A 12,120-nucleotide genomic window follows, 5' to 3' on the forward strand; every position below is an offset into this window, starting at 1 on the left:
CCCTTAAAAGACCCTAGTTCATTCATTCTTTAATGTGGGGGAAGATCGTTAACCAACATAGAACATGGAGATTGACATGGAATCCCGGTAGTTACCCTTACCGGATGAGGGATCCCCACTTCCCTAAGGTAGGGTCATTCTTTTAGCTTTTATGTTGTAGAGACCAGTAGCTAGTCCTATGTGGGCACATAGTTAAGGGATAGAAGAATTGCTTCTAAGTACCCACATCTCAACTAACAAAGGAGCATTTTAAGGGTTGCTAGTAAATAGTCACATCTCAACTAATGAAGAAGTATCCACCCATCTTTATATCCTCTCGGTGCTAGACATCACTCCCCTACAGAGTTTGGATATTCATTTGATTCATTCATTTTAGGAAAGGGATTGCTACTAAGTACTCTCATCTCAACTCACGAAGGAGTACCCATCCTACCCCAACATTCATTCATTTAGGGATAAAGATTGCTACTAAGTACTCTCATCTCAACTCACGAAGGAGTACCCATCCTAGACGAACATTTATTCATTTAGAGATAAGGATTGCTACTAAGTACTCTCAGCTCAACTCACGAAGGAGTACCCATCCTAACCCACATTCATTCATTAAGGAAACTCTTGCATTCAAAGATGAGAAAACCTTTCATCTAGGAACCCCATTAATTCAAAGAAGTATTCTATGAGACTATCCTTACAATAGACCCAACATTCATTGATTAGCATTAAATCCCATTCTTTTCATTCATTCTTACATTATTTCATTCATTCTCACATTCTTTCATTCATTCATCACTAGGTGTGAGAGTAGGTAAACATAGTCTATCCTAACCTCACCTTTATTATAAGTCATTCAAAGTAGAGAACAACGAAGCATAGCACATAAAGTCTCTACACAAGGTCACCTTTCATACTCTTAGACCATACACAAATACACATCATATCACATTACCTTCACATAATCAACATTACTCAAAATAACAATCATCCAACTTTTCCTACAATGCCTTGATTACCACATGCTTATAAAGTAAACAGCTCCCCACTTTCAAAGGGATCAAACCTCACAATTCTAACATCTACAACATATATATAGAAACTACTAGAATCAATAATCTATTCACAACTTCATCATCATCGTAAACCTTTGGTCGCAATTGCCCATTCAAGGCCAACATCCAATATAACACAATTGACCATCAATTCCTCATAATTCAATATAGAACAATACATAAATCAATAGCCCATAACAATCTACACATTAATATCACATTATTAGCTCATAATCAATAGACCCACTTTAGACCCAAAAATTAAGATTTCAAAATATGCAAGGGTTCATGGAGTTTTTTTTATCTTAAAACCACCAATATTAACATAAATCATCATTTGAAATACTTTCATGCAAGAACTCAAGCTTAGAATTGAAATTGGGTTTTTTAGTGTTTTTCAAAAACAGTGAAATGACTTTGATTTGGCTCTTTGATTGAAAGGAGAATCAAAGAGAAAACTCTATACCTTTGTGATTAATTTACTTAGGAATTTGAAGGAGAAATCAATAAGCTTCATCAATATCTTCCATGGAGTTCTAGAGAGAGAATTTATTTGAGAGGGAAGGTTCAATTTGTATAATGAGGTCTAATTCTAGGTTTTGGGGTTTTAACCTACTTTAAATACCCTAAAATAGGTAGAATAACCGTTTATAACAATTCTTCAAAGTACCCAAACTATCCCTCACTTAGTTGGACCTTATAAACAGGTTAAACTTGAGTTTTATTTTTGCATATTTTGTCGGGAAACAAGTCCGCGACGCGGGGGTGTTCCCACAAGTTTATGGAAATTAAATTTTGAGACAAAAGAGTTTGCGGTGTCTCCGCGACGCAGAACCACTTTGTTGCCATTGGTGCAGCAGGTCCGCGACGCGGAGCAACCCCTCCATGAACAACTTCAAACTGCCTTGGCAGCTTCTTTGGTCAAAGGTTGGGGTCTTCCTCGGGAACCCTTACGGTGGTCCCGGGGAGTCGTACCTAGACATTTTGACCCTAAAAACATTTATTAAGACACTAGGGTCACCTCCACTGATTTTAGACTTCATACGACACATAAAAACATGCAGGACACACTAGAACACACTATCACGCAAACGACTAGTTTTCGAACGTCTTGAACGTCTCTTTGACGTTTGACTTCAAACTCAACTAAATAGACCTATAAACTCATTTTCAAACATTTATACAAGTTTATCAACTACTAACACGCATGTGAAGCTCTAATTATCCTATTTCATTTTGAGGGGTGTTACAATATTCCCCACTTAGGAACATTCGTCTTCGAATGACACTTAAAACACTTCCGAGGACTTAATCACCCAACTAGCAGCTCACAACAATCATGTAATTTCAATACCACAACACACATAAAGTAGGAAACATCAACTCCACATAAAAAGCATTACAACAATACTTTCATGCAATTCAAGGAAGTAGGAATAACATCTACCACTCAATATGCACAAAACTTTACCATTTTTCATTTCTTTGCGTTCTCCATAACATCATTCTCATTGCAAACACCAAAGAAACACAACATGCAACTATCTCATTAAAGCACATTATGCAACTTTATCATAAGAAATCATTTAAGAATGCACTTCAAATAAACTCATGCAACACAAGCAAGTAGAAATTTTATTCACCGACTCATAATGCATCAACCACATAGGCCTTTCTCATTTTTATAGGAGGAACTACCTTCTCCCAATCATGACATGATATTTGCCCCTTTTATATAATCATAGGGTCCAATATGCAATGGCTTTCAAATGCACACTTAGACATGATCAACATTTCCATTCATGAGGAAATTAAGCAATTCATACTAGTTGCACCCTAACATGAGGATTATAGATCATCTACTAGTCTTATCATTTAATCATCATACTATCAAGAACATACATGGCAATACCATGTTTAGTTATGTTCAAGGAAGGACTACCTTCTCCTAGTCACAACATACACACATGGCATGAAAGACTCATAAGCAAGCATTACACATAGGTCAATTCATTTAAGGAGAAATTCTCAACATCTAACCTAAGCATGCTCATACTCTCTTCGTCATAAAGTCAAGAGTACATTCACCATATAAATATGCATATTAACATGAGAAACATGAATTTTATTACTAAAATTCCATTTTATTCTTATTTATTTTTGTAATAAGAATCCTTTAAAACATGCATAACATACGGAAATCATGCAACTCATAATCATATGCAAGACTCCAAAACAGGAAAAAGCTACTAGGAACTCTTTGGTCTCAAGCATGAATGAGAATAGAAGGAAAATATAAGGATATCAACAACATTACTACTCACTCATCATCGCCCACTTAGGGTAAACCCATCTAAGAGCACATTAGAGTAACCGAGAGAACTATCACTTACCAATTAAGCACAATGTCCCTCTCTTGGGATCAAGTTATGCAAACTCCTTTAATCATTACCCTTCACCATACAACAACTCATCATCCTAAAAAGGATTTCATTCTTACCATAATGACTCTTATTATACGAGAACTACACCACCATCCAACATTTTCAATGTAATGCTCCCAACCTCGTAGGTCACACATAGCCATGATTGGCATCACAATACAATTTCTAAATCCACCTTCATATATACTCATATAGTCACTACATCATAACAATCATTAAAACTCACCATTTCTCCCCTCGATCCTTGCAACATCACCCCTTCCAAGTAATCACCTCTAGAAGACCACCAGACAAGGGAAAATAAAAGAGAGAGATCATACGGAGTTATTCTCTACGGCACGACACAACAGTATTGAAGAAAGTGAAACTTCTAATGTCCTATAGCCTCTCGCTCATAGATGTATTGCGACTCACATCGATGAACAAGACTCTACTAGATGTGGCTTCCGAGATTTTGAACCTAAAAGTAATCTTTTAAACCTTATGCCCTGATACCAAATTTGTAACGACCCGAGAGCACCCCCTAGCCGTTACATGCATATTCAACCTCCCGAAGGTCTTATTCAAGCCTTAGCATTTAGTCATTGCATAGATCATAAAGATTACTAACAATTTAAAACTTTTATTCAATAAAACCATAAGACTTGAAGAGTCATCAACATTGGAAAATATCAATACTCAAGCAGAACTAGTAAGTCGCTATAGTCAATCTTAGATAGGAACATAAAACGTACTAAGGGACACGGCCCTTTACAAGTGAAATGAAACTTACATGTCTATTACAATGACTAAGGAATCTCTAAACATAGTCCTCGAATCTTGAGGACATACAAAAGACTGGGAAGAGTGAAGCAATCCAAGCAACTCCAAAGAACAATCCCCTCCTAGTTACCACAACCTACACTTGTAGTAAAATAGAAGAAAGGGTTAGTACAACACACGTACTTAATATGAAGATATGCAAAACATGCTAAAAAGGACATTTGTTTGGGAGTTATGCTTTCATGCCATTTTGATAAAATCTCATGAATATCAACATAATAGGAACCTTACAAGTCACAACCAACAATACAAAGTCATATGCTTCACAATAAATCATAAACATACATAACCCATTTACCTTTATATTCTTATCTTGGACCTCCACCTTAAGCAATAACTTTGTGCAATGTATGGGCAACGTCCCATACCATCACCCACACTAAAGCACCACCTTAACGTCACACAAAATGCACTTACCATGCATACCTCAACCTTCACTGACATATAAGCACATAAGCCAACAAGTCACTTCATAAAACTAGAACACTCATCAAATGTCATCTCAAGACTCACCTACGTAAGACATGGTGAGGTAGCCCATACTACCTCTCCATACCACACCCAAGTGATCCTTAAGGCTACACAAGACAAGCTCCATTCACATCTCAACATAAATCGTTCATTCAACTTAATGCATTTATACAACTTCATTCACTAATGACATAAGATCATCACATACATTCAATTCAACATAAGCACTTACAATCAATTCTTTATGACTCACTTTCACATTAACATGCTCAAACACCAACATTTTCATTAATTAGCCCAATAAGATTCATTCATTCATTATTGTTACTAATACACACCAAGATCTCCCTTAAATGTCTACTTGTGCAATGTTTAGATGATGTCCCATTCCACCACCTATCCTAAGTAGTACACCCTTAACAGACCCTAGTGAATTCATTCATTAATGTGGGGGAAGAGCCTTAACCGACATAGACCATGGAGCTTGACATGGAATACGGGTAGTAACCCTTACCAGATGAGGGATCCCCACTTCCCTAAGGTAGGGTCATTCTTTTAGCCTTTACTTTGTAGAGACCACTAGCTAGTGCTATGTGGGTACATAGTTAAGGGATAGAAAGATTGCTTCTAAGTACGCACATCTCAACTAACGAAGGGGCACCCATCTTCTGTGTTGCTACAAAATACTCACATCTCAACTAACGAAGGAGTATCCACCCAGCTTCATATCCTCTCGGTGTTGGACATCACTCCCCCACAGGCTTTGGATATTCATTTTATTCATTCATTTAGGGATAAGGATTTCTTCTAAGTACTCTCATCTCAACTCACAAAGCAGTACCCATCCTAGCCCAACATTCATTCATTTAGGGATAAGGATTGCTACTAAGTACTGTCATCTCAACTCACGAAGGAGTACCCGTACTCACGATGGGAAATTTGCAAGATAATAGTGACTAGGCTAAGCTTTAGAGGGAAATAAGTTCCCTCTCGGGCAACTTACCCCGTTTCAAATGTGTTCCTCTCGGACACCCATTCGCCGCATAAAGGCCAACCTACGCCTTAACCCACTCACTCTTTTGAGATGAGTGTGAGGATATGGGACTAGGGCTCACCCTCTCGGGCTGAACGTCATGTCAACTCACTCCTTAGGCCATCAGTCTAGTGGTTTTGGTTTCGCGACCTCCCTCTCAGTCAAGCCGAAAACACATGGGTGGTTTTCTATTTGCAACAACAAACCCATCAAATTAAACCACAACCACTAGTTGAATTCACCATTAAAATACATCTAACCTATCAACAAGCTAGACCAAAAAACAATATCAACACATATTTACTAAATCACACCCCAAGAATGGGGGTTTTTAGCCATACAACAAAAAATAACAAAATACCCCGAAAATGATACTAAAATCAAATGGGTATAAGAAATTAAACCTTGATTTAAGCAAAGGAAGAAGAATGGAGAAGACCCACTTACAACTTGGGGAAGTTGAAATCCTTTTTTCTTCAAGTCTCCCACAAAACACTTTCCAAACTTGATAGAATAATATCCCAAAAAGTGCTATTCTATTCTGAAAATATAATAATAAATCGACTTCCACACACACATAAAAATTAATAAAGAGTTTAGTATTTATACACTTCAAAAATTAGTGCTGGCGGATCGCTCGACGAGGCTAGTCAATGTGACCAAATGACTTGGCGACTCGCCCTTGTTCTGTTTCACCGCCGTTTCTTGCTTGCCTTCAGCTTCTTCACGTTCTGGACCATTGGGTAGTATAGTACTTCTTCGCGGAACTATTCGGCGAAGCTGTGACTGCTCCTTTCATCTCCTTTTTTTTATCCTTCTCCTTCAGGGATTTGAGCACTGGAACAAAGGGCAGAGTGCATCCTTTTGGCAATTCGCGAAGTATGCTTGGTGATGGTCACGCTTCAGGTTCTTCGTTCTTTTCAGCCTTTTTGTTCCTTTTTGCGCCTAAGTGTCCATGCTTCAATTACAACTTCAAATACCTGAAACTTAAGAGTTTTCATCAGATATTGAGACAAAATAAGCAATTTAGGACAATATTTCTATCAAAATAAACCCCTAAATAAGTCCAATTTGTGGACTGATCAACACCCCAACTTAAACTTTTGCTTGTCCTCAAGCAAACGTAGGTTCAGACGTTCAAAAATGGTGTTTCAAACAGAGCTACACAAGACTCAATCATGAATGGACACATCAAGACTTAAATTACTTATGCAAGGATCAATTGTGAACTCAAAGATTCAAATTGTGACACACCATTACCAAAGATTCTCATGCTCGCAATACTCACTACTTGTGCAAGTTCAAGCTCAACAAAAATTATCTTAATGCCCTCACATAAAGAATGATTCCATTTGTACACACAGAGGTTAATCAATTCATGATCAGGAATCAGATACGACGGTCACACTTAAAAACGAGGAACACAGTCCATGTTTTCACCCATAGGTTTGCTCTTATTTGCCAATCGATTGTCGATTCGGCTTACTCAAGATCATAAAGGTCTTTCTAAGGCTTGTAATGGGGATGAGTGCAAAGTTATGGTCATTTAGGCTAATTGACTTCGTCCTCAATTCTTTTTCTAGTGTTTCTAAGTCATCTTTTTATTCACCTCCATGGATTTCTGGAAAACCTGATTTCTTTTGTACTTTATTCCACTAGGTTTTTTTTTGATTGAAAGGTCTCCATTGTTCTACAACACCATGGGTTAAAGGGGGACTTTTCTTGCACTTCTTGACTTTTCCTTTTCCTTTTTCACCACACCTCCAACTTAGGCTTTTGGCCTAAGTTGGCTATTTGGTAAACCACAAATCGAGAGGATTATAGATAATGGGTCATGTAAGGTCTAGGGTTCATCAATATTCTTCCAAGGAAAGGTAAGGCTCAAAGGGTGTTCAATAGAGATTCACACGCTCACGGGTAGGCCACAAAAGGGGTATATGTCAAATTTGGCTCACACTCTTTAAAGTTGCCTAAGATCATTTAAAGAGGACACCTTTCTAAATCAATCAGACTAAAAGGGAAAATTCTAGGTATATTCATGCATGGTTCAAAGCAAACTAATCACACAAGGCATCGATACTTACGTCAAACAAGACTACACACTTTCGCTAGTGTGCAGCGACCATTACAACAGAATCAATTTGATAAATAGCTAATCACAACGAGATGCAAAGAGTTCACATATTGTCTATGGAACATCATTTGGCCTCATCGTAGTCGTACATTCATGTTCGTTCAATTGAGAGCATTTTTCAAGTCATCGGTATTGATCAAAATTGAGATTCAAATTTTAGCAAAAGAACAACCACATTCAACTCACGAAGGGTAGCAAAAATGTGTGAAAATTCAAAAAACTTCGGGGTCAAAATCATTTTGCAATTGAACTCCAAAGAGAGCCATAATCTCGATCAATCACAAAGCAGTTTTAAAAACACATTTTAAACAAAATAGACCAAATGTACATCAAAATACAAGTATCCGTAACAAGCAAAACAAGGTGGGCCTCACCCCACCATGAATAAGAGCCATTTTCACTCAAATGCAAATAATGATAGTATCCAGAGTTGTAGAAATGTAAAATACAGAAAGGGGTAAAGAAGGGTCCTGTCTATGCTGTCTCTCTATCTGTCAGGGTATCAGTGCCCGATGCATCTCCTTGAAGCAAAACAATGGTCCCCAGAGTATTATTGTTTGGGTTCGCATTGTTTGCCTTTGCCTTGGCCTCTGTAGTAAGATTAGCTGCAATCATTTGGTCTATCTCTTAAGCTGCTTCAAAGGCCCATATTGCATTAACTAAACCTCAAGCCCATGGTTGGTACATTAGGGTCGATGAGAATTCATTTTTTTGCCCTGGTTTCCTTAGTATATTTCATTTGTCTAGCTAGCTCTGCCCTTATTTCATCTTTTTTAAACTCTCGTGCTCTTATGTACCTGGGTGGATCATTTCTCCCAGCGAATTTTGTCCTAGCCATTTCTTTTGGAGCCGCTATACATAGTATTGATGTGCTACGCAACAATGCGATCTAAATCCGAGCACAATCAGACACTTACAATACTCTAAAAATGCACGAAATAAAAGGCTAGAGTGCGGGTGTGACTTTGATAGGACGAAGCAGGGAGAGAAAGTGAATGAAATAGAACTTTTAAACCTGTAGCTTGCAAAAACCGTCCAGTTCCTGCTCATTTGGCTAAGTTAGTCACGTTCGCCCATTCACTCGGTGGCGCGCCAAATATCTAGTTTCTTCACCAACCATAACAGGGTCTGCAGCTCATGCGAGGATTCCAATCGACGGTTTGCATCGAGATCACCGTTATGGTTGGTGATGCGCCACTAGTTTTCTTCAAACCGCGGAGTTTTACAAAATCCAAGATGACAGTACCTTGAGGCAGACGGTGGAAAGAATCATGTTCACCGGTCTTGTCGGCGATCCGCCAACTAGACCTGCAACCTGCCTCGATATGCTATTTCAATCACCTTCCTTATTTTAACCTGTAAAATCAACACACCATTATTCTACTAGTAAATAGGAAATACTAAAAGGGTTTTGGGTTGCCTCCGAAACAGCGCCTTTATTAACGTCGTAGCACGACGCAAGTACACCTTCAGACCTTACTCTTGGGGTTAGCCATAGTATCACTAGACAAATCCCCTTGTTATTTCGAATGGAGATGAGATGAGATATGACCCATTTGGATTTCTAACTGCTTGATCGAAACTGAATGACAGGTAACAGTCTGAATGAGGGTCGACACGTCTTCTTTCATGCTTTTCGGCATTTTGTCTAACCCTGCGACTTTGTTAAGGAAATGCAAGAGAATATCCTTGAACATATCACCTTCCGATTCCTTAAGCTTCTCTTGCTCGTATGGAGGCATATGTTTATCCTTCTCCTCATCCTTCCAATTTGGAATACGGTCCCTCCATTCACACTCTCGATCCCTCCAGTTGTTGTATCTAGTCCATCCTTGATTACTACTCTACCTTGGGTAGTTTAACCGATAACTCCCACCTTGGTTAGATAGAAAATTTAGTTCCTCATCATACATAGCTTCAAACATCATCTCCTCAGGATTTGTACCCCTGAGTCCCACAACATTGATACCACGGACACCAGCCCCCATAACATTTTTGGATAAAATGTCAAGTTGCGTCATGATCTTGGCCATGTTTTGGTCTCTCTCATTATCTTTCTCAGCCTATTCATTGGATAGCTGAAATATGACCGGTGCGACCTGGTCTTCGCGGGTGTACCATGCCCTATTGATGGTTGTCATGCCATCGAGAATTTAATATGCTACTACGTATGGTTACTGCATTAATCCTCCAGGCAAGAGTGTCACGACCCAAGCCTAGGGCCTAGACGTGACCGGCGAATGGGGAACCCGTAGGAACCCCAAACAAGCCTCATAGCGTATCATTACACATCCTTGGTCGCGGAAGCAATTAAAATGACCATAAGCGATAAGCATAATCAAGGGGAAATCGGGACTAAGGGAGCAAGAGATAAAAAGGGAATGATACATAAATACCATAGATGAGTCAAGCTCAAGCATAATACACAACTTGTCCCACACCACCTCTAAACATGGGTACTTAGCGGGGGCCAAGACAAACTACCGGGCTCATCCTCATAGTCAATACATAACAAAAAAGGAAAAGTCTTATACATAGCAAGAGATCATAAGCAAAGTCCCCGGAATGGAGGACTCACCAATAACCTCGATAGAAAATAGTATTAGCCACATGGAGGAGGATGGTCAAGCGGTGCTCCGGTCCCTACATGGTGACATCATGTAGGCATAGAGTATGCATTAGTACGTTTGAATGTACTAAGTATATGGGATGCAATGCAATGCAACAACAGATGGACATCATAGGCAAAATGCATAATCATACCCGATAGATAGCATATTAATGAGATGATATGTATAATGATGCTTACATAAAAATCATATTTAGTAGGGCGTAGTACATGTGTGGCGAGTGACCATCAATATAGTATTTCCAAGGCCTACCACCCCCTTGGAGAGGCGAAAGAGGTACAAACCCCTCAATGTGGTTACCCGGGCCTACCGCCCCCCAAGCTAGGGACCAAGGTACAAACCCCTTAATATGGTTATACGGGCCTACTACCCCCCGTACTAGGCAACCAAGGTACCAACCCCTCGATACGGTTACCCGGGCCTACAAACCCCCGAGCTAGGCTTGGTCGACTCACAACACTTATATAGAGAAAATCATATACATGTGTCCATTTCATCATCATTTCAATAATTATATAACCATCCGACTCATAGGACGTACATTGGACCTTCCATTTACTAAGAATTCTATAAATGGGCATTTTATCAAACACATCGTGGGCTACTGTTCATGTAAATAAAATCATGTATTTCAAGAGTAGTAAGTCCAACCAATTCCAAAATCCATATAAATCAGCCCACCAACAACATACATATATATAAATCAACCTTCATTATTTGATCATGGAAGCATGAAAACCATAAACATCACATAATAATTTCATTTCATGATAATATGCAAAATAGACCATAATAGGGTGTGTAGTAGTAATTTCATACTTCAAGAGTTCATAAATAACCATAAGGACCCATAAACTTGAAGTAGTAATAGAGGATAAATGGTTGGACTTGTGGAAAGGAAGGTTTCCACAATCAAACCCACATACCTCAACTTTGGAGAATCCTTGATGAAGATTGGAATGGAGAATTGAAGCTTGAGATTGAGTCTTGAATCCGGAATTAGAGCTTGAGATCTTTGAATTTGGTTGATGATCTTGGTGGAATTTTGGAGAGGACTTAGAGAGTGTTTTTGAAGTTAAAAATGACTAAGTATGGGACATATCTCCTTTTTAAAAAAAACACCCCCAACAGTTAGCCTGAAAAATGAGGCTTAAAAAAAATAATAGCTCAGTGGAAATTGCAAATCTGCACAGATAGGTTTTACAAAATTGGTCATAACTCCTTCATCGTAACTCGGAATGAGGTGAAACCAAGTGCGTTGGAAAGCTAACTCAAATAGATTTAATTTAATAGGTTGTGGCCCTTCCAGTTCCTTGTGTGCTAAGAGATATGCCCCTTTAAAGTTGACCCTCCAATTTGCATTTTTTACGATTTTCGAATTTTGATACGGTTGCTCTAAAATTCGGGTTAGACCCATCTCCCACTCAATTTGACCCCATGAATAAGAATATGAAGTCGAATTTCCGAAATCATGCACAGATTTTGAGATATATGGAAATTACAATTATAGGTGTTTCCGAAGCACATTTTTGGGCATTTT

Source organism: Solanum stenotomum, chromosome 1 (assembly GCF_019186545.1).
Source record: "Solanum stenotomum isolate F172 chromosome 1, ASM1918654v1, whole genome shotgun sequence".
NCBI lineage: Eukaryota > Viridiplantae > Streptophyta > Magnoliopsida > Solanales > Solanaceae > Solanum > Solanum stenotomum.